Source organism: Piliocolobus tephrosceles, chromosome 10 (assembly GCF_002776525.5).
Source record: "Piliocolobus tephrosceles isolate RC106 chromosome 10, ASM277652v3, whole genome shotgun sequence".
Lineage (NCBI taxonomy): Eukaryota > Metazoa > Chordata > Mammalia > Primates > Cercopithecidae > Piliocolobus > Piliocolobus tephrosceles.
The window spans coordinates 76,323,558-76,346,577 of NC_045443.1; the positions used below are offsets into that span (position 1 = coordinate 76,323,558).

The window sequence follows — 23,020 nt, forward strand, 5'->3', positions numbered from 1 at the left end:
GGTGCATTATTTTCACACTTCTACCTCTAAGGTTAAACTTCCTATTATTCAAGCATAGTGCAAACACACGTATTTGTCACTTAGAAGGATATGTTTATATCACTTTGCCTTCTTTTCCCATATACTTAGAATAAGGATCTTAAACATTACATAAGTAGAAGAGATTTAATTAAAAACTTGAAGAAATGTGTTACTGTTAATTGAATTCTTGCAACATTTACCTTTGCACACCAATGTTAATAAAACTCCAGTTCAAAGTGGATGGGTTTGGGGAATTGAGATAGCTATTTATTTCCCTACCTGAGATGCCAAGATAATCTTCTCAGTAAAATAAAGAACCCAATTAGGTGAGTTCTCATTTGTAGCTATTGATCAAGTTTACACAAAATGCTAGGATTTCTAAGTAAAACAAATAAGAGGTTCAAAGGCCTTTAAACGACGTTGAGGGAGTGAGAAAGGGAAATAGTTCTCTGCGTTTTGAAAGCCTTTCACCTGTGGAGCAGATAATGGACGGGGCCCTCTCCCAGCTGGGCTCCGCTCCCGCCCCTAGCCTGGCGCGCGATCCCTTCCCCCACCCGCTGAGCCTTCCTGTTTGGTATCTCGGCATTACCAAGCTATAAATTGCCTGAGAGCTTAGAGACAATCAGGTCACCACCGCCCTCACAAGGGAAAAGCTTCTTACTTCCGAGCACAACGGTTCAGCTGGGAAGACAGGAAGCAGGGAGAGATCTGTGCTTTAGTCGTCACTGCTCTGGTAAGGGGTCGAGAGAGATGGAGGAGGGAGGTGGCAAAAAATAAAAATAAAAAGCATCCCCAACAATGCCGCACTTGACCCAAGTCTACAAACTTATTGGTCGCTGCAGTGGAAACTCCCAGTGCACTCTCCACGGCCTGGCAGCCGCCGCTGATGGGTGGAGTCGCGTTCCCGGCCCCACCTATGGGACGGAGCTGCTTCTCCTGCATCTCGGCAACACCACACCCTTCGCGGGAAGTCTCCAGGCTTCCAGCAAAGCTCAGCTTATCCCGCCCCCGCTTCCAACCCGGAACCCTAGAAGAACAGCATGATGAACCTCCAGCAGCCCGGCAGGTCACCTCCCCGCGGCTCAGTTTGAGGACACTTGTGCAGAACCCTTTCATGTCCCCACCCTGCCCAGCTTTCACAACTCCGCCGGGTTAAATGGCCAAAGACAAACTTCTGCCTCTTCTATCCCCGGTCCCAGCTTTTCAAAAATCCACAGCTGGCGAACCCACACACATCAAAACTCCTAGGTCGCTGTTGCAGTCTGGGCATGCTCAGTATCAGGGCAGGTTTTGATTGAAAGTAAAAAAAAAAAAAAAAAGCTTTGTATTATGCTCGCTGTCTTTCTCCTGTGCATATGACTTGCTGAACAGGTTTTGGGGCATTCTTGAGTCTACCCAGAGGTTTTATCAGATGCCCTTGATTGTGTCTCCTTGGCATCTGTTCCCCTCTTACTTCACTCCCTCCCCCAACCCGCCTCCACCCCGCTTCCCAGGTCCCAGTCCGCTGTGGGGATGGAGGGACACTAACAGAACTGGGATGGGAGATGCTGGCTGAGCGGATCCACCTATTATTAGTGCGCTGGGATTGGCTTCTTGGCGCAGCGTAGCGGAGGTGGAGCCAATCAGGATGCTAGGGCTGGGAGATGATGGGCGGCCGCCTCCTCACTGGAGGGATTCCTGGAGAAGCTGCAGTGTGGGGATGCTTTAGACCGAGTACTGCCCCCAGTGTCTTTCCACCTCCTCCTGCAGCAGCGGCAGCGGCAGCAGCAGTTAGCAGCGGCAACTTGAGGCTGCACCCCGGGCAAGCCCCCAGGGTGGTGCTCAGCCGAGAGGGGGGCTCGGCGCCCCGAAGGGGTGTGTGTAGGGTGGGGGCGACCAGCTGGGACCAGCTGGTGGCCCTGGAAAACCTCCCACACACCCACACCCACACACCCCTTTTGTGTTGCAGGCTGCCCCTCCAAGAGCGGAGGCAGCGAGAGCACGCGTGTGCCTCGCGCCGGTCCACGCGGGGAGAGCACTGGGGACCAAGACCCGGCACCACCTCCCGGTCCGCCCTCCAGGTAAGGAAGCGGGACTGGCGGCGCGGCCACCTCAGCGGTGCCTATCTGCTCGAATCCATCCCAAAGATTTTCTTCTCGATACACTTGGGTTTTAGTGGTGGGAGTCTGAGACCTAGGGAGGGATCCCCGGGTGGCCTATTGTGAGAAATATGAGACCACATGTGCATCTCCTGGAAAAGCACTTTGCACAGCGCCCGTGATTTAGAGCTTGGAGTTGATATTGGGCATCCCCCATCTTCTTGCTTCCTCTTTCCTTCTCTTGTTCTCTCTCCTCCGTCCCCCGCCCCCAATCTCAATCTTTTCTCTCTTTCTCTCTCACACCTCCCCTCTCGCCCTCCTCCCACCCTAAGCACGCACAGGGTTTCTTTCTCCTCCTGGAGAGGATTGCCTTTCTTAGAGGAAAGAGGGGGAGTGAAGAAAGGAGAAAGATTTCTTTCTGTTGGGGAGAGGGATATGGGGGTGGGTGGGTTGGGGCGTAAACAAGATAGAATACAATCTCTGCGAAAATCTGAGCACAGAAAGCAATTAACCTGAATAAGGGGAGTAGACAAGCCGTCCAGCTTGGGCTGTCAGAGAGGGGAAGTCAAGTTTGACTTGATTTCCTCCTTGCAAGGGACTATGTCTCTCACTTGATTCATTCAAATGGAACAAAAATAAACCGACAATCCAACCCACTTTCAACTGCTTAATTGCTGTTGCTTTTGAGTGCCAACCATCTGACTTTTCCTGTTTCCATCTGTCCTGTGGGACTGGCAATTTGGTATTGCACATCAGTGTTAATATCTGAACTTTGAAAGGTTTCTTGAGTAAGAAAAAAAAACACAATTAAAAATAGATTATTACTTTCTTGAGGTTTCTTGGTATGGTCTGTTGTTGGATCAAAAAATGTAAACTTTCAAAACATTTGCAAGGAACAACAGTTTTATAGGGAGCCTTGGATTTCTACTTTGAGAAAGCTAATCTTCTAGTTAGCTTTGTGTACATGTTGATATTCACTTTCTCCAGTATTAACCCTTTGGTGAAATAAAGCAACTGTTTAACTTTTGTGTGGAAGCTACATTTGTGTATGAATTTTCACTTTATTCTACCTTTCTACTATCTATTTGAATTTTATTGTCTGGATACCAAACTTATGCCTGGCTTTATTTTCTTTTAATAGGAGGATATTTAATGGATGTAAACATGATGTTTATACAATTTCAGCACTCCCTTTAGAAGGCACATGGAGGCTCAGCTGGACAAGAATCCTCCTGTACTGGAACAAAGTTTAGAAAGTAATGCTAGAAAGATAGCCTAAATTTAAAAAATCCTGACGGGGAAAACATTTTTGTAACGTCTTGTTAAAAGAAAGAAAAATATATCAAAACAGCAACATGCCCCTGGCTGCCTGCATAATAGGTCAAGTAAATGGTACTTGTTGGACAGAACCTTTACAGCAGCTTCAGCAGTCTCTTAATTCCATCATTGGGGATATAAGCTTTATTTTCTTAGTATTCATCAGGGACAGCGAAGCGATAGTATTGCCAGATGGAAGGAGGTATAGAGAAGCGCCTCGTTGGATGTAATAGGAAAGCATTCCAAGTGGGTCTTACCTGAACACAGAAAGATCAGCAGATGTTAGTATACAAAACACTTATTTTTATGTGTAAGGGGAAATGCAGAGTCTTACTTTTTTTTTCTAGAAGTCCACTTGATATAAGAAAAGGGAATCTTCTATCCTAGCTCTGCCTGACCTTCCACACTAATTTGTATCTCAGAGAGTAATTTTTCACTATGTATCTTTAATGTATAAGTTTACACACCAACTTAGAGAAGAGATGGATTCATTTGTCATCAGTGTAATGTGTACTATTTCTAAACCATTTTGCATTTGAGGCAATTATCCCTCCTACCTCAGCAGAATTACCAAGTCACGAAAAAAGATTTTCTTTCTAGGGCTTTGGCATTTGAATGACTTAAAAAAAAAATACTGTCTCTGTTGAAAGCTAACTCTGGTTTTTAGAGGTGCCACCTTTTGGTTACAAGGACAAAAGGACAATCACTTAATTACCTCATGTGTATGTACAACTGAATTAACAAGTTTAGACATGAAAAGATGTACAAAAAGGAAGCCAGCTGTCTTCATGTGAGAAAAATAAGATTTTGTTGTCTCATTTCTCCACCGTTTTAGGAATATGTGAAAATTTAGGCTTGGTTTGTGACATTTATTTTCATGACTCTTTACAAATGTTAATTATAGAAATAACATCTAAAAAGATGGATATGAGTAGTTTTTCACATACTTCTAAAAAATTCAGTATCTATATATTGGAAATCAGAACTATTTCCAATATATTGTGAGTGGATTGTGGAGATACCTTAATGATACATTATAGGAAATTCTTACTCTGTTATCCCACAAAATAGTCTAATGTCACAATTTCATACAGTCTTTATTTTTTTCTCCCTTTGACAGGCTTTTTTAGTAAATCTCATTCATGTTTCAGAGTAAACATGATAATTATGCCTTAAGGTATTTTTGTCATAATTGAAGACTGCTAATACATAGGGAAAATCCTAAAATACTAATTTCACAAAAAATACCACATGATTGAGAGTTGTTGCCGAGTAGTTTTGAACTTCATTTTATAATGGAGAATATTAGTTTTTTCATCTGGTCAAATTATCAGATAGTTCTGATCAAGAAATATGAAAATGAATAACATTGTATTTATACGATTTGCATATTAGACTGAAAATAAAACTAAAAAATAGTATTAATTATATGCTTGTATTAATTATATGCAAGATGAGCTGGAAGATTAATAAAATAAAATGTAGAATTTGTTAGAAATCTGAAAGTTAATTTGAACTTCCCATTAGCCTAATAACACCATTAACATAATATCAGTTCATCACTTTTGATGTCAGTATATTAAATTGATTTTGAGTAAATTCCCAAAACAGTTAGAACCATCTAATCTTAAAGAATACACACTTAATGTAGACAATTATATGAGCCTGAAATATAGTTCTTATGATTTCCAGTTTATGCAACAGCCAAGAAGAGCTATCACTAATTCCAAATTGAAACATAATACTTATTTTCCTAATGGTAATAATTAAGTAATTTGGGGGCAACAAGAAAGTAAAACAGTTTGATTATAAAATGGAGCAAATCTTTGTCTAATATTACCAAAAACCCATACCAAAGTTTGACTTTCTGTCATTGTATAGTGTAGGTATGGGTCTTGCATGCATTCTGTTGAAAATATAATATTTTTTAAAATTAAATATCTGATGTAGTTGTCATATTTTAAAAGTTTAACATAATTTATTTGTCATAAATATGTCTGTACCAAAAGTTCAATACATGACGTGGCTGAGTTTAGCTGAATTTTTTTCATTGAAGTTGACCAAAGCCATTTAAACAGAGATAAAATATATGGCAATCTGAATAATAATTTCAGTTAGAATTTAAGGATATGTGTGTGTGTGCGTGTGTGTGTGTATATATATATATATGCATATGTTTGTGTGTATATATATATTCCAAAATTATGAAACTTTTTCAAGAAGGATTAGAAACTCATGGACAGTAGAATATAATTTGCTGAAACTAGGGGGTATTCGTGTACAAAGTACTATTTAAAGAAAGATGACGGAGTCTTGGGAATGCTTTTAAGTCTGAGAATACTCAGAGATAATATTAATGGGAGCCTAGATTTTTTTTCTTTTAAAATGGGGTTCTATGACTTTGGGCAGAAATGATTTTTATATGTATCATGATTGAAAAAACTCTCAGTACAAGATGATTCACTTCTTTATACAGGTAACAAATAAGTTGAAATCATATTTTTACATGATTTAGATATGATGGCTGATAAAACTTCTGTCTTTCTAAGGCTTTTGGCTGATGTTTCTTTCGATATTTGCATTAAGGTAAACATTCTTAATTTTTTATGTAATTGAATGGCATGATTATCATTGCATTGGGTGAGAGAATGTGGGTTGATATGTTTTCATTCAATTCCTCCAGAAATGATCAACATTTTTTCATAGTCTTTTTGTAAACTTGATTTAAATTTCTCCACTAAGTGTGTCCATTTTCTTAAACAGAAATTTAACATTTCTAAAAAAAAGAAAACCACCATTTTTCTTACAGCTGGTCATTTTAAGAGTGTTCTTGAGGAGCTAGTTTTATATGGACTATGAGATAAACTGTGGTAGCTGGGTATATGAACATCACTCTATTCATATGTACTAGCAATACAAAATAAACTTATTTAAAATTATAGTGCAAATGTATGCTACCTATTACAAGTAAGAGAGCATGCCATCAATTCCTGTCTATATCAATAAAATTCACTTTTATTAAAAAAGGAAAACTTTTCTTTAAAGTGGACAATAAATATATTGCTATGTTGTAGAAATGGTGAACACTAGAGATGCTATTTCTGCAATTTTAAATATAATATTAGAGATTCTATTGCAAAGAATCCTCCTTTTAAAATGGCATCTACATTACATTATTTTAAAAATACAGTATTTAAGAGAGTTTCAAAAGAAATTAAAACCTACATTAAAGTAAAATAACACATTTATGGTAGTGTTAGAAATGAGTTTTCTAGCATGTCTTTGACAAATGCAAAACAGATATTTTAAAGAATTATTTCTGTAATTGCTCTAATTTTTATGTGTATTTAAACGCCAAGTTCTCATTGCTGATTTCCATACTTTACTAATAAAATAAATGAAAGGTCAAAGTTTATCTTTTTTGGTTACTGCTATTCTGGAGATACAAAGAAAGCATACTGGTCACTCCTATAAATGTCTCACATATAGTATGTTTAGCATATTACTTACGCATATAAAAAGGCATTTTGTTAAAGAGGAGCTCTAGAAAATCATAAAGCAGATGAAGATAAAAAAACATGCCTTCTATTTCTTAGCTGTTTGTGCAAAATGAGAGCTGGGGAATTTCCACGTAGAATGGGAATGGCCTATAAACTAGTGTAAGAATTTGGTGAAACTACTTGGTTAAGATATAATTTCCAAGAGTTCATAACAGCCCTGTTGAACAACATTTCATCACAGATACTAGCTTGCAACCATGCTACGCCAATCGTAAATACTGTACACAAACATTTAGCTAAGTGCCTCAGTTAGAAATTAATTTCTGATTGAAATATCTACTTAATTAAATTCAGGTATGGTACTGAAACTTGGTAATACCTTACCTCAAAGAACCTGTTTCTGTACTTGTGAAATGTAGCTTTGTTAATAATTTTAAAGTGCTTAGAGTTCCGATATATATATAGTTTTTTTTTTTTTGGCCAAAGGGTATTATATAAGTAAAAGCAATTGTGTCTTATTTCCTGTGATAGATAAATGTTTTCTTTTTCTTTTGAAATAATTTACTAAATCAAAGATAAAGTGCACATATGTACTCAAATGCAAACATATTTGAAGAGTTTGAAATGTAAACATTCTTATTTTGCAATTGCTTACATGAGAAGTACAGTCTCCTGTCCTCTTCTATCGTGCTTCCTGACAGCAGCCATCATTTCAGTCCCTTGGGAATAGGAAGGAAAGCAGACAAACCACCTGAAAACTCTGGTGAAAGTTCTGGTGATGTGGCCTCCAGGGAACAGCCTCTTGTTTTACTTGAGGCTCATTTCCTCTGGGCCAGCCTCCTTGCATGTCACTCCATGCCTATTGTGGGTAGGAAACAGGTACTTGGATTGACTGATTGCTGCTTTGAGATTCCTTGACGTATTTTTTCATCAACATGAAGGCAAAAGGACATGAATACTCAGTCAAAACATGCAGAGCTGTACTTATGTGAACACTTTTAAAATATGATACTGAATCTTATATAATTTTAGGATAATTTATGAAAGAGCTTTTCTTTCTTGGAATTTCTTATGTTTACTCACAAGTGATCCAAGCAAAAGATGAGGATGTTAAACCGTGAGTCAGTATGGCATTTTTTTAGCTTAACACCTGAGGATAAAGCTGAGAGGATTGTTTAGAAAGAGTTTCAAGTCATACTTTCAAAATCCATCTGTGTCTTGTTGATGGAGGCCTTTAAATAAGCACATGCTTCATGGTCATTATCCCAGATAACTGACAATTTGTTTTTCTACTAAATCTCTAGATATTATGAAACATCACACACAAGCTTGCTTTTGGGATGGATTATTAATAATGTATTTTTCAGATACAATTGTATGTGAGAGTTTCTGCAAGTGTAAACAACAAGATAACATCACAGCAGCAGACAACACTCACTAAAATATCAATTTAGAATTGTCTGCTCTCTCTTTGAGAAGGAGAAAGAGCTAATTGAGTGTCTTTTTTCCCTCATGATGTGCTGGTCTCCAGTATCCCATGCCATACAAACAGTGGGTATGGTCCTTGCTTCCCTCCTATGAAATATGGAAACTGCCTACCTGCTTACTTTTGAGGGGGGGAAAAACTTATCTAGAAAGCTTTTTAGACAAATGATTTAATGGCCTTTGAAGCAAGGACAAGTGCTATAACAGCTTATTAAGGGATAGTTGAGCTCTAGCAATCAGGTTTTGATTTATCAAGATTATTAGAAAGAAAAGTTGACACAGTTTCTCAGGAGAAAGACAAGGAAGCAATGCATTGAAATCTGTTTCTGACTTGGAGTGTCTGCCAGATCCTAGTTTACAAGGCTGGCTTTCTGCCTAATCCCTAGCATTTTCATCAGATTTGAAGACTGAATAAAGTGAGCCTTTGGGCATTAGAGCATATTTCTAGAGCACTGAGACCTCTTCTATAAATAGCATAACATCACCCTTCTATTATAACCAATGTTCAGAATCTGAGGCCACACGTTTTTATATTTAAATATGTATAAACCAGATCATTCTGTGCCTTAAAGTACTAGGGTTTTATCTGTCTGTGTACAGGAAATTCTTCTGTGAAAAGCTTAGTTAACAATATGACATTACAAATAATATAACTATTTTTAGTAGTTTTATTAAATTATAATGTTAAATTTAAAAAGCCAAGCATTCACCTTGAGCTACATCTGAGCCTGAGAATTCAAAAGGTGACATTTCAGTACAAAGCCAACATACGCTTAAATTGACAAAACTGCCCTGCTTTTAAATTGTTTTGTAAAAAAGTACTTGATAGGCAAGTTTCCGATGACTTTTTTTTCTGGAGAATCTTAGATACTTTCTGAACCACTCTTAGACAACACAGAATGAATATTAATGACAGGAGAGAGCTGACTCCTTCAGGCAAAAGTGGATGAGACAAGTTCTGTTATGCCTTTGAGAATCTGTTTCATCATTTATATATTGAACACATAACAACAGTTTTATTTCTGTTGATTTCTTGACTTTTAGACCTGTATGCATTGAAGCATATTACAACTCACAGCCTGAATAGAAAAGATTTGTTCAGTTCTCTGGTTATAAGAATGATATAGGAATTCCTTTGTGTTCCCTTCCGTTCTGTGCATTTTATTCCTTTCTCGTGTATTCCCTTCTTACTCTGCCCTTCTTCCTTCTTTTCATCATTCTTTCATATTTCCTTTCTTTTTTCATATCTTAATGAAATATTTTCCCATAGAATCACTAAATGAAGGTTTAGTACTTTTGACCGATAGTAATCTTCACCAGCTGGATTTATTTTGTCTCAACAACCAAGAAATGTAATTCTTAGTTTGTATACATTTTAGGTTAACTTCACAAAATATATATATAGATAAATAAAGAAGCAGCCTTTTAATTTGTTTATGTAATTGGCACACTTAAATGGAATGTGTCATGATTTGAATATTTTTACAATTTTGCATGTAAAGGCTGGCTTGCTGATAATTTCTAAACCAGAACTATTTGCAGAGAGACAGAATAATGTTTGAGAGTCCAAAAAACTGGCATGTACTATTTGGCATGTTTTTCTTTATTTTCTATTTGGCCATTGCAATGGTAATAAGTTATTGTTTTCGTGACAGGTATGCAGCACTGTATATTTCTTTATTTTATTGCCTTATTTGATGTTGATAACAAAGAGGTTCTCTCTCTTACAGATGCAATGAAGGAGACTCAAGTGCTGTTACTTGCCTGCAATTACACATTTAGAAAGCCTCTTATATTTTTTTTCTATTGGAACTTACTGCCTCAGCACTTAATAAAGGGGGAAAAAGCATGTTTTGTAATTCTCTTAATATGTAAAAACTAGTTTGCCTTTGCTTATCTAACATCATTATTGAGTAGAGGATATGTAGTCTTTATTTATCCCACTGAAAAAATAAGAAAGATTTGATATGCTGTCATTTCTTCTGTGACTTTAATTGCAAAACAAGTTGAGTTTGTGTTGTAAAATTATTCAAGGGACTTTTTTTGTAATCTACAAGAAAAGTCACTAAGCTTGAGTCACTAGGCTAAGTTGGCCTTTAGTCATTGCTATATCACTGTGATGTTAGATAAGTTATCTTATTTGTTTTCTTATTTGTAAACTGCATAGTTCCAAGCCACCAAGTAGGGTGCAGTGAGAAGTGATTAGAATCATAAGTATTGCAGCTTTATCACTAGCTCTCCAAACTTACCTCTAACTATTCTCCTCATTGATATTCATACACATCTTCTTGCTGTTCCTTCACATAACATTAATGGAAGTTGTTGAATCTATTGATACTTTTTATCTTCTCTTCCAAGGTAGAATGGTTAAACATTCTGCTTTAAGTGAACATATCCAAACCACAATTATTATTCAATTCAAATGTAAAGTCTATCAGTTGGCAATTCTTTGGTTAAGAAACACATTTCGGAGCAATAGCGAATAACCATACCATTGCAATGTGGATTAATATAAATGTATTTACAGCTAATCTGATTGAAGAAAACAGGAATTATAGTTGGGAAGGGCCTATAGAAAGAATACAAAATTATATGAAACATAGGATAGGTATTAATGGAGATATTTGAATGAATACAGGTAATCATATTGTTTCTTACAATATGTCAGGCACTTTTCTATGTACTTTCCATGCTTCATCCCATTTAATATTCTCAACAACTCCTTGGGATCTATACTAATTTGTTCATAATTTTAAGTGAGAAAGTTGTGGAAAAAGAATAATTGAGTAACTTAAAGAATAATTGGGTAACTTCCCAGGGTCACATTATGTAGTAAGATGTAGAATTAAACCCAAGCTACCTATTTACAGAGCCAATACTCACTCATAGGTAGTCACACAATCAATAAATTCATAAATGGCAGAAGAAGAGAATAGATGGTGGCAAAGAGGTAGAGGTAGAGGTACTCAAAAAAGATTAAATAGTGATAGGCAAAGTGATCCACTTTATAGGTTAGGTCAATATGACCATGACGGCAATAGGATAAAAGTGTGAAACTTAGAGAGCTGGATTCAGATAGCCAACTCTGGAATGATGAACTTCAGTGAGATATTTCCCCCGGAATGAAAATGCAATAGTGTTTGCAAATTGTCTAGTACCTGTTACTATATGGTAGATTTGACCACCTTTGCTCTCTCTTTCTCTTTTTTTATTCTCAGAAATTCTTCTACTTGTAAAAATGCCACCTGACTCAAAATGCTTAAGCAAGAAAAGGGATTTTGGTGCTCATATGACCATAAAGTTCAGAAATATTCTGACTTCAGTCATAGGTGGATATGGGGACTCACACCATGTGGTCAGAACCAAGCCTATTCTCTGTCCCACCACTGTACCACTAGTACTCAATAATTTAACAACTGGTATGATCATACCAGTGTGAAAAGTCTACCTATAAGAGGCTATCGGCTGAGTTGAGTGTTACTTACTTCTAGTTATGGCCTTGCCTTACTCTCTTTGGCTTCCTCACTTTTTAATGCAGAAGGGTAGATAGTCTTTATTCACTTAATTGCAAAGATAAGAAGAAAGTCCTTTACAGAACTTGAAGAAATTTAGCTTAGTATAACTAAGAACAGCAAATTGCAGAGCCACTTGTGTATAAATGAGAATTTCAAACCTTTATTAGTTTTGTGAGGAAGGAGGGCTTATTTCAAGGAGTTTATAAAGTTTTAACCTATATATGCTACAGATTAAACATTATCAATTTGTACAAATATATTATACATTTTTATATGTGCTACACTCTGAACTGAAGAGGAAATATTTGGGAATAATATATTTCTTCAGTAATCATGATGATGTGCCTATTATATGCCAGGCAACATTTGGATACTGGGGATACAGAAATAAAAATAGTACACAGGTTTCCTGCATGTAGGAACTTACCTTCTAAGGAAGAAGAGAGACCATTAAAAACAACAACAAAACATAGCTATGGTACTTATATAATAAATACTACAAAAATCAAAAAATAAGCTAATAAATAAAACAGAGCAATACTGGGGAATGTGATTAACCAAAAGTTGAGCCTGAAAGGGAAAAGGAGCCAGCCCTATGACTATCAGGGGAAAGCACTGAGGTCAAATGAAGCAACCAGTACAGAAGCTCTACAATGGGAACTCGTTTGGTCTACTTAGGTATAAAGACGCTGGTTTTATGTGTTTGCCCTGCCTTAATATTTCAATTAAAAATAATCTGCAAACATTATTAAGAAATTTTCAAAACCGTATATTCATGTATAATCTCACCATGCTTTAAATATATGCTGTCTCATTTCTGTGTAATATATTTCCAGTCTGTGTTCATATGCTTACATTTTTTATGGCAACAATCACAGAATATACACTGTTTTTACTCTGACTTTTAAAATGTATTCTCAGGTGTCTTGTAGACATATATTTTTATCTTCCAGTTTTATCTTCAGAAGAGCAACTGCTTTTCTTTTATTCTGTATATTCCTTAGACACTTTCTGCATGTCTTTTGTTTCTTAAATCTTAATAAGTCTTTCCCTTTCCCCTCACTTCTAAAGAAATTAAATACATGGCCTAACTCCAGTTTTATTGTTCCTGTAAATTTAAGCCAACACCTTAACTTTTTATCACATTCATGACATTTTTCAATGCAATTTCCTTTTGAGTGTATTTTTTATTATATCCTACAAAACTCTAATTTAGATTTTGAAACAAAAGTAAATAAACACTGAAAACATAATGAAACAAATCATTTTGTGTCGATTATCACTTAGACAACACAGGTCTTGTAGCATTAACCGGAAATTATTTTTCCTCTATCTAGTCTCATATCCTGGTTTCAAGAACTCAATAACCTAAGTCTACTTAAGTCACTATATGATAGTAAACCAGTTGCTTACAAAGGCGTATTAACTTTTATGAGACTGCAATACTACTCAGTCTGCTACACAGTCTATTACTGCTAATGAAGTAAAAATTAAAGCATCAATCTTAAATGTCCCTCTTTTTTTTTCTCCTAATGCTCTCTATAGACATTATATTCTGATAATAATATGTTTTGAAAATTGAGTTGTTTTTTTTTTGGCCAAACTACTGTGCTCAATTAGGCTCCTTTGTATCCTAAATATTTTATGTTATGCTATATATATATGTGTGTGTGTGTATATATATGTGTGTATAAATATATACACACACATATGTAGTATATATATACACATATATAGTATATATACACATACGCATATATACACACATATATAGTATATATATATACACACAGATATATACACACACGTGCATATATATATACACACACACATGCATATATAGTATATTTTGATTTTTTAAATGCACCTGGCTCCTCTACTAAATGCAAGTTTTTCTGAATTTTGCAATGACATTTTTATCATCTCTGACTCTTCAGTACCTGAAATATATTAGGGAGTGGATATTTTATAGATAAGTGTATTAGTCTGTTCTCAGGCTGCTAATAAAGACATACCCGAGACTGGGCAACTTATAAAGGAAAGAGGTTTAATGGATTCACATGATGGGGAGGCCTCACAATCATGGCAGAAGATGAAGGAAGAGCAAAGGGATGTCTTCTGTGGCAGCAGGCAAAGAGAGCATGTATAGGGGAACTCCCCTTTATAAAACCATCAGATCTCGTGAGATTTACTATCATGAGAGCAGCATGGGAAAAACCTTCCCCCATGATTCAGTTAACTCCCACTGGGTCCCTCCCACAACATGTGGAAATTATGGGAGCTACAATTCAAGATGAGATCTGGATGGGGACACAGCTAACCCATATCAATGAGTAAATCCACTAACTGTATTTTCTAACATTTTTAACTGGCATCCAAATTTAGTATATACATACACACACTATTAGAAAAAGTTCTATGAAATATTACTTGTTATGCTTTCTGATACTTTTCAATTATCCTTTTCTATTTCATTTAAAAAGCACTGGTGATGATCAACTAAGTTTATATTACAATTTAACAATGTATAACAGCCTGTAGTTTTTTTGTTGTTGCTGTTGCTGTTTTTTTGTTTGTTTTTTGTTTATGCTTTTTGAGATAGATTCTGGCTCTGCCATTTAGGTTGGAGTGCAAGCACATGATCCTCCCAACTCAGCCTCCTGAGTAACTGGGACTACACGTGCATAACATCACGCCTGGCTAAGTTTTGTATTTTTTGTAGAGACAGGGTCTCACTATGTTGCCCAGGCTGGTCCTAAACTCCTGGGTTTAAGAGATCTCCCTGATTTAGCCTCTCAAGGTGCTAGGATTATAGGCATGAGCTACCACACCTGGCTTCAAAATTATAATCTTCTTGCTATATTCACATACAGGTAAATTTTGTATGAATTTATAATGCATTATTTTTAAGTCCACAACGAATCTAGCATCAGTGCTGTTATTGGCCACTCTTAAGCAGATTCATGTCAGTTGACTACCTTCTAAGAGGTTCAGCTAATAGCTCTTAAGCTTCTTTTTGGTTGTCATGGGGTTGATATATTGCACTCTTTTTTTTTGTTGTTGTTGTGTATAAACTTTCTTGTAGATCAGAAGAGGATACACGAAAGGAATAAGGGATTACTTCTTTTCCTTTAAAATAGTGAGTGGAACACTAGTCTATGGAAAAAATGGACAATGAAGATTGAGCATAGGTATTTAGAGTTTTGTATTCAAATTAAGAAACAAACAAATAACATAAAATCTGTGAATCCGTCACCAAGTTCATAATGTGAAAATTTTACTAAATGATTTCCCTGACACCTTTCAGTGCTAACATGTGAAGGTCTGTAATTGACTATGGCATTTTGCTGCAAGAAAATTAGACATATGAATAGCCCAGCACATAAAGCCTTTGGCTTCCCTTCTAACATTTGAGTACTCTCATAGTGGTGAATAAGGTTGAAGATTGTATCCATCATTCATTAATCTACTCAAAAATAGTTAAAGAATACAAACAAACTCCAAGACACAATTAGCCACCCATGGAAGAATTGAGTACCGTCTAGTTAAGAGTGAAACCATAAGCAAGTAATGATTCGCTCACATGTGAGCTGTGAAATAGCATAGTATAGGATATTCTGTGTAGCAAACAATACAAAAGCCTCAAGAACTTCAGCACAAAAGCTTTATTCCTTGCACATACCACATAGCCATTGTGGATCAGAGAGTTTGGAGAGTCCGTAGTGGAGAGTGTCCTCTGATTTACATACTCATTCAAAAATCTAGACTCTGAGAGCTCCAGTGCCCCAGTGTCTTATAAGGCTGTCATCTCAATGTAAAGTTTAAGGATTCATTGCAGTAGGGCGAAGAGCATCAGAGAGTTTCTCACCAGCAATTATCTACTTTGACCCCGTAAAAGATATATAAAATTTCTGTTCACGGTCCATTAGCCAGACCCAGTCACGTGGCTCCTAATTACAAGGATATAGGAAGTATAACACACCCATTCCCACTCCAGGCTTGGAAGAAGAGGATATTGGCAAGTACTTGAAGAGATAAGCTGCATCAGGAAAATGCAAAGCTTTCTGCTAACACTTGAGAGTGAATGACAGCTGAAACTGCAATGGCTTCATACAGGAAGTGATGCATAAAATATACTCTGAGCGACTTTGAGGTTATGTTAGGTATTCAGTTCATTCCTTAATGAAAGCATCTCTTTTTGAAAATCTAAGTCTCAAACAATGATATGTGTTTGGTTTAAAAGGCCAGCACTCCTGGCAAATTTGGAAGCTAAAGTAAATCATTCCCACTAGGATTCCTGACACATAGTCCAACCACCTACATGGCAGAGCTATTTAGATGGCTGAAAGACATCTCAAACTCACCACATACAAACTGAACGCATCTTCATCAACATATCTAGTCCTTGCCTAGTGTCTTCAATCTTAGTGAATGATTGCACCATTCATCTAATTTTGTTATCTAGAAACCTGGGAGTTATATTTGTTTCATATATCTCTCATTTTTAATCTCAAATTCAGAATAAATAAATCTTAATAAAATTTTTAACTCATAAATATCTTTTGAATATGTTTACTCTTCTCTATCTTCATTGCAGCACCATAATTCAAATCAACTTGCCTTCTGAAATCTATTATCCTTAACTTGACTTTCAAGTCCATGCGTTATCTGGCCCTACCTATTCACCAGCCACATTTATCATATTGTTCCTTTGTTATGATACTCTGCCCATATTGGCCTTCTTTCAGGTTTTTAATATTCCAGATTTTTTTTTTCTGCCTCAGTATCTTAACACATGCTGATTATGATGTTGGAGTGCTTTCTTTTCTCTTTTATCTGGTTAAATTCTATGCAGCCTTCAGATCTCAACTTAGGTATCAGTTATTCAGGGAAGACATTTTTGACTCCCAGAATCACTCAGAACTTTGCGTTGTACCTCCTCATAGTGACCTGTATTTTCCCTTTACAGAATTTATCAATTTATGATTATATATTTATTTGGGTGGTTATTTGATTAGTAACTTCTTCCCCAACCAGATTTGGAGTTTCAACAAAACAGGCATGATCTGTTTTCCTCATCCGTGTGGACCAGAGCCTCACAGATAGTAATTAGTCATTATATTACATTCCTGCTTCAGATCTTTGTTCTTCCCCTTCCTACTGGCTGGAATGCACTTCCTCTGTATTCTCTTTTGATTACTTCTTCAAACCTTTTGTGTTTTTACTCAATTTTTGTGTGGTCTTTCCTGCCCAGTATTGCTGTACACTTATATCTCCTCCCTCTTCCCCAACATCTTTCTTCTTAGCACTTATCACTCTTTGAATACAGTTTTTAAATAAATAAATTTATTTATTTATTGCCTCCCTGTGATCATTAGAATGTAAATTCTACGGTAACAAAGATTTTTGTATTTTTACTTCCTGCTCTCCCAATGCCTAAAACAATACATATTTGTTGTTCCATAAATATTTGTTGAGTCAATGAATAAATGAACTGTAAATTATCTCTCCATGAATTAGAATAGCTCTATGCATCTCATCCAATGAAAAAATATTAGTTTACCAATCTTAACAATTTCCAAAGAGATGACAAGCTTATACCTTTAAAGTGCATATAGGAAATATTTTTTTTGTAGACTGTTACAATTTATAATAAGAAGGCCAAAATGACTAATTTGTCTATTATACCATACTTGGAAGCTTAAACTTTCTAGTGAAAGGGTTATATTTATTATAAAAATAATTTTCAGCTTAGCTATTTTCTGACTGTCATCATCCAATCAACTTCATCCTACTGAATTTTCCTCCTAACTATTGCTCACTTTTTCCTCTAATCTCACATTAATTATTGTAAGAAAAAAACAAACTTTTTCCAATGGTTTTTCCACCTTACAGTCCTGCTTTCTTCCAACTCATGTTCCTCACTGTCACCTAAGTAGCTGAACACAAATCTGATCAGATTATTCTTCTGATTGACATACTCCTGCAGCTTCCTCAAAATTAGAAAACAAAAGGAAATGCCTCTCATTCCTATATGCCTATTATAATTGACTTTGCTTGGCTCGTCACAGTATTTGTCACCCCCAAATACTTCCCTCCTGTCCCTCTCCACGAACAACTTCCATCCCTAACTACATCCATTTTATATGGCTCCCTTCATTTCTAATTTATTTTTTATGTCTGTTTCTCAAAGAAGTTTTTCCCAACCCGTCTCTATAGTTCAAAGCTTACGTAATACTCTCAGCATATTTCCAGCATTACATTTGTCATGTTGTTGTAGGATTATTGTTCATATAGCCACCCCCTGTTGGCTTTGAACTAACTAGGTTTAAAGATTGTGTCTTATTCTTTATATTCCCATTTACCGGAGGAATGTCTGGCACATAACATACATTATCAAACCTTGTTGAACAAAAAGAGAATTAGTATATTTAGCCTTGATGGGGAGAAACTTCTAAAATATGCACAAAACTCCGGCATTTTCTAACTGTGTTTGTAAAGATAAACTTGATTATATCACTAGCCATTTATGCTTTGGGGAGAGTAAGCTTCATGTAGTCTAGGGAAACCAAGTAACCTTAACTTGGTAATTTGCCTTTCTAAAGAAGAGAAGAAGAGAGGAGAGGAGGAAAGGACAGAGGAAGGGAAAATATAGGGAAAAAAAGAGGAGATGAAAGAAGAAGAGTATCAGCTCTCTTTGAGAAGCTGATTCTAGGGCTCATCTTTGACAAGAGAAATGTTAAAATGATTTTTTTTTTTTTTTTTTTTGCTTGCTAAACTTGACACATCCCTCAGGCATCAGCTTAAATCAGAGAGTATATTTCTAATCTCGCAATGACAATTTTGTTTCCCATTATATTTCCCATAGCACCCTGTATTTTATAGCACTTGCACAATTTGAAATTATATATTTATTTATTAGACTATTTATTAAATGCCATGAGAAGCCACTAAGAACATAAACCACAAGAGGTCGGGGGCCATGTATGCTCTATGGAAGCGGCCACAATGCCAGTTACATGCAACACCTGACACATAATAGACGCTCAAAAAACGTTTGCTGAATGAATGGGGAGATGATAAGATGCATAGGAGATTGACTGAACTTTAAATAGATGCTTTCTTTATCCCCTAATCTTTAAAGAAGTATGAAGTTTTCTATATTGGGGAGGAAACAGAACATAATATTGTAGCTTGGTATATTTGAGGGAGGATGAGCAGGCTTGGTTAAAATAGAAAGCTGAGCTTTCCACAGTGATTGGATCCAATCTGAATACAAATTTAATCACTCTATGAATGTATCTACTATCATTAGACCCTAAAATTGTAAATTCAGCAAAGTAATATGGCTGACTCTTTAAAAATAAATTTTTATTATTTATATCTGAGAGTAAATATTCAGTTTTTTCATATTATAGTAGGATGAATAAGTTGCTTTCCAAAATTCCTCCAGAACTGCCAAGAATTGGCAGACTCTGTGTGGTAGAGAGATTTGAACAAATAATTGCAACAAAATGAAAATATTTTGGTAAACCCTAAGTAGACATTAAGTTTGAAAATACTGAAAACTTAACTGATTTTAAAGAAGAAATATATTTATGAATTCACATCTCATATGTGAGGGTACTGATGAGACTAAATGTAGTTGATGGAAATCTGAAGTGGGATGTAGAGAAGTCCTTTAAATATATATTGCTAAAATTTTAACCTTCAGTTTTTATCCAATTATTTTGATAACGTGTTTTCTCCGAATCATGGCATCACAGATTTTTTTTTTCTTGTTTGCTTCTTTTCTTTGTAATGGGAACAGTCTGTGATCTTACATCTTCTGGGTGTGAAAACACATTTTCAGAAACTAAAAAAGTGCAGTGAAAAATAAATCTTCTAGCTAAAGATAAAATAGGGATTGTTACCGAAATACAAGGTCATATGATTTTTTACAAAAATCTCTTATTACTTGATTACCCAGTTGAGAATAACTATGTCAAAAAATCTCTGAATTATATGTGTGTATTTCTGTAATTTCTTCGAATAGTAATACATTATATTATGATGTTATAACAGTGAACAATTAATGTTTATTGCCACAATGCAAAAAATAAGATTGAATTAAGGGCTCTCTGATTGCAGGAACCATTTCTATATTGTTTGCAATTTTTTCCCCAGTGTCGACCTAGCAATACATGGCACATACTAAGTAGTACTTAAAAATCTTCAGTGGATATCGTTGAAGTATCATCTTTGATTTTTTTCATTCGTTTCTCACTCACTTATATATTTCTTTTGAATAAGTGTAATAATTTAATGTGTGATTTTGGTAATAATTCTTCATGAACTGAAACTAGATGTAGTCAAGTCTTTTCTTCCAAAATGAAATATGACTTTCTTTCTTTTCTCAGTCTTTGCTTCCCTAGATTAAATCAACAGGTAGCTCACTGTTAAGTTTCAAATAAAATATGATAATATAAGTGCTCATTTTGTCATAGACAATTAAGAGTGAAGAGATGATATATAATAATATATGCCAATTCCTCTTTAATGGGACCAACTAATGCTTTGGATTATTTGAGTCAATGTTACCTATCTCTGAAACAGATAATCATTCTAGACTTTCTCTTTTCCCTTTCACTTTCTCTCCACCTTTTCTTCTTGCTCTATTTTTAACCATTTCTTCAATTATATTATAAATCTCTATGGCATCCAAAGTGCTGAGGGGTTCTGTCACTGAAAAAGTTATTCCTTCTGTAAAGATGTTCAATATATACTTTAATACTATAAGAGAAACATTTTAAAAGAAATATTTTAGCTTGTTTTTTAAATAAAAAATTATTCCATAAAATTATTTAAAATACTCAAATAATCTAATACTATATAAATGGAAAAATTAGTCTTTTTTTCAGGTACTGTTTTCTTTCAGTCAGCCACTGTTACCAACCTCTTATATTCTCTAACAGAAATATTTAAAGCCCCCAACAGAAATATTGCATTTGCAAACATCACATTTAAAATCAACATTCCATGATATACACAATGGTCTATACATTTTCAGTTAGATTATTTCATTTATGTTGGATTAGATTTTACTTTATACAATCTACAGTGATTTTTAAATGTATAGTTATATATTTTATATATTAGGAATAGTTATATCTACTGCTTTTGGTTAATGCAGCATTAAGTAATTGTGTGAAATGTTAAATTGAAGTGATTTTTTTACTTTAAGCTAATTCGGTTTAATAATTTAGTTTTTTTCTAGTAAAATTTGTGATGATAGTAGCAATGCACATAAGGTGTATTAAAGGGTTTTATAGATTTGATCACATTTAAAGATTTTTATAAATGTTCCACTTTTTTCATACTGCAAAGTATCCTTGCGTTAACATATTTTTTAATATCTCGTTTGTTTAATATTTTCCTTAATAATTCTCTATATCATAATCTTATAATATTTTAATGTTTGCATTTCTATATACATTCAGACATTATGAATACAATTTTATAATTATATTTAATATATCTTTGGTCTGGGGCTGCAATTGTTGAGCTTAAGAATATTAAAGCTTTTCAAACTGTAAACTTGTTAAGAATGAGCTTGCATAGGTTAGCTATATGTAAAATATTTTAAAACAAAAAGAAACAATATGGAATATGTCTGAAGAAATATGAAGTTTTAAAAGTGTTTATAAAATTTGGCAAATTTAATAATAATAGTTTATACGTATAGAGTTTTCATTACATATCAGGTATTATTTTAACTGGTTTTTTATATTGCTTATTTAATACTTTCTTCAAAACCTCTCTGAAGTTTCAGCTATTATCGTGCTTGTTTTGGAAATAAGAAAATTGAGGCACAGAGAAATGATACTATTTGCTTTAAGATCAAAGCTGTTAAATGTTAGGGGATTTGGATTTCAATCCACTAGGAGGATCTAGATAATATTTTACTTCATTAATTCAAAAATCTCTGAGCATTAGTTCAAAAATTTTCAGTATCAATAAGTTGTTTATCCTCAAATAACTTACCTTTCAGTGAGGGCAGAAAAATAAGTGGAGAAAGGAAGGAAGGCAGGAAGGGAAGAGCGAGAAGAAAGGGGGAAGGAGGGAAGGGAAGGAGGGAGGGAGGGAAGGAGGAAGGGAGAGAGGGAGGGAGAGGGAGGAAGGGGACAGGTGCTATTAATAAGCTTTATCTTCATGAATGCTATCAAAAAATAAAAACAAAAAACAAGGAAAGAGAGTAGAGAGTGCCAAGTTGGGAATATGAAGGCAGAATACGTTTTTAAATAAGATTGTCATTGAAAGTCACATTTCAGCACAGATCTGGAAGAGGTGAGGAATTAGGCTAGGGTTAGAGATCAGGCCATGCCTGGTGATTTCAAAGAAAGCAAGGTGTCCACGTGGGCCAAGTGGTGTGGGCTGAGGAAGCACTAAAAGCTTTTTTTCTGAGAGTGAACACAGGGCCAGATGGTGTAAGGCCCTGGGGCGACTTTGGTTTTTATTTGGAATGAGAGGGGAAACCAGTAAAGATTTTGAGCATATGAGTAGCGCATCCAACTTCGATATTTTTAAGGATCATTTAGAATAAAATATTCTTGCTAGAATAGACTGATTGGGGCCAAGGGTGGAAACAAGAAGGGAATTTGGACTTTGTTGGTTTATGATGGAAGCAAAATGCATATCTAATCTATGTATTTCCTAGATTTTGTGGTTTCTAAGTACATTAAGATAGCAGTGGAAAGCTCATAAATACATTCCTATAAAATTTTTATAAGAAATGGAGTTTAACTTCCCTCATACATGGTAGAGCTTATCATAATACCATTTTTTAACATGTTATACATACTTCCTCAGCCACTTTGCTAGCTAATTTATTATCTTGGGGCAAGTAAATAAAAGTTGGTCTAACTTCAAGGCATCTAGGAAAATAGCCGAAAAATATCTTTTTATTTTTTTCTATGATTGAAAGAAATGTGAATGCACTCACAAACGTCAGAATGAGAAGCATTAAGGGTTCATGAATATAGAGCGAGTGCAATTGGTTCTAAAAGCTGTCCTCCACAAAATTCCTGGATTGGTATTACTTTTCAAGTAAGTTATTTTGAGACAA

At 35.2% G+C, this 23,020-nt stretch overlaps 1 protein-coding gene across 2 annotated transcripts in view; it reads left to right on the plus strand.

The window, feature by feature from the left end:
• Nucleotides 1–950: 950 nt before the first annotated feature.
• SYT1 (synaptotagmin 1) overlaps nt 951–23,020 on the plus strand; it is a 593,135-nt gene continuing 571,065 nt past the window's right edge. Inside the window, exons 1-2 of one of the 2 annotated variants that reach the window (XM_023218440.3) lie at nt 951–1,304; nt 1,970–2,081. The gene's annotated coding sequence lies outside the window, so the exon portion shown is untranslated. Of the gene's footprint in view, nt 1,305–1,745; nt 2,082–23,020 lie in introns of those variants that run through there. The other variant, XM_023218610.3, reaches the window with a different exon arrangement.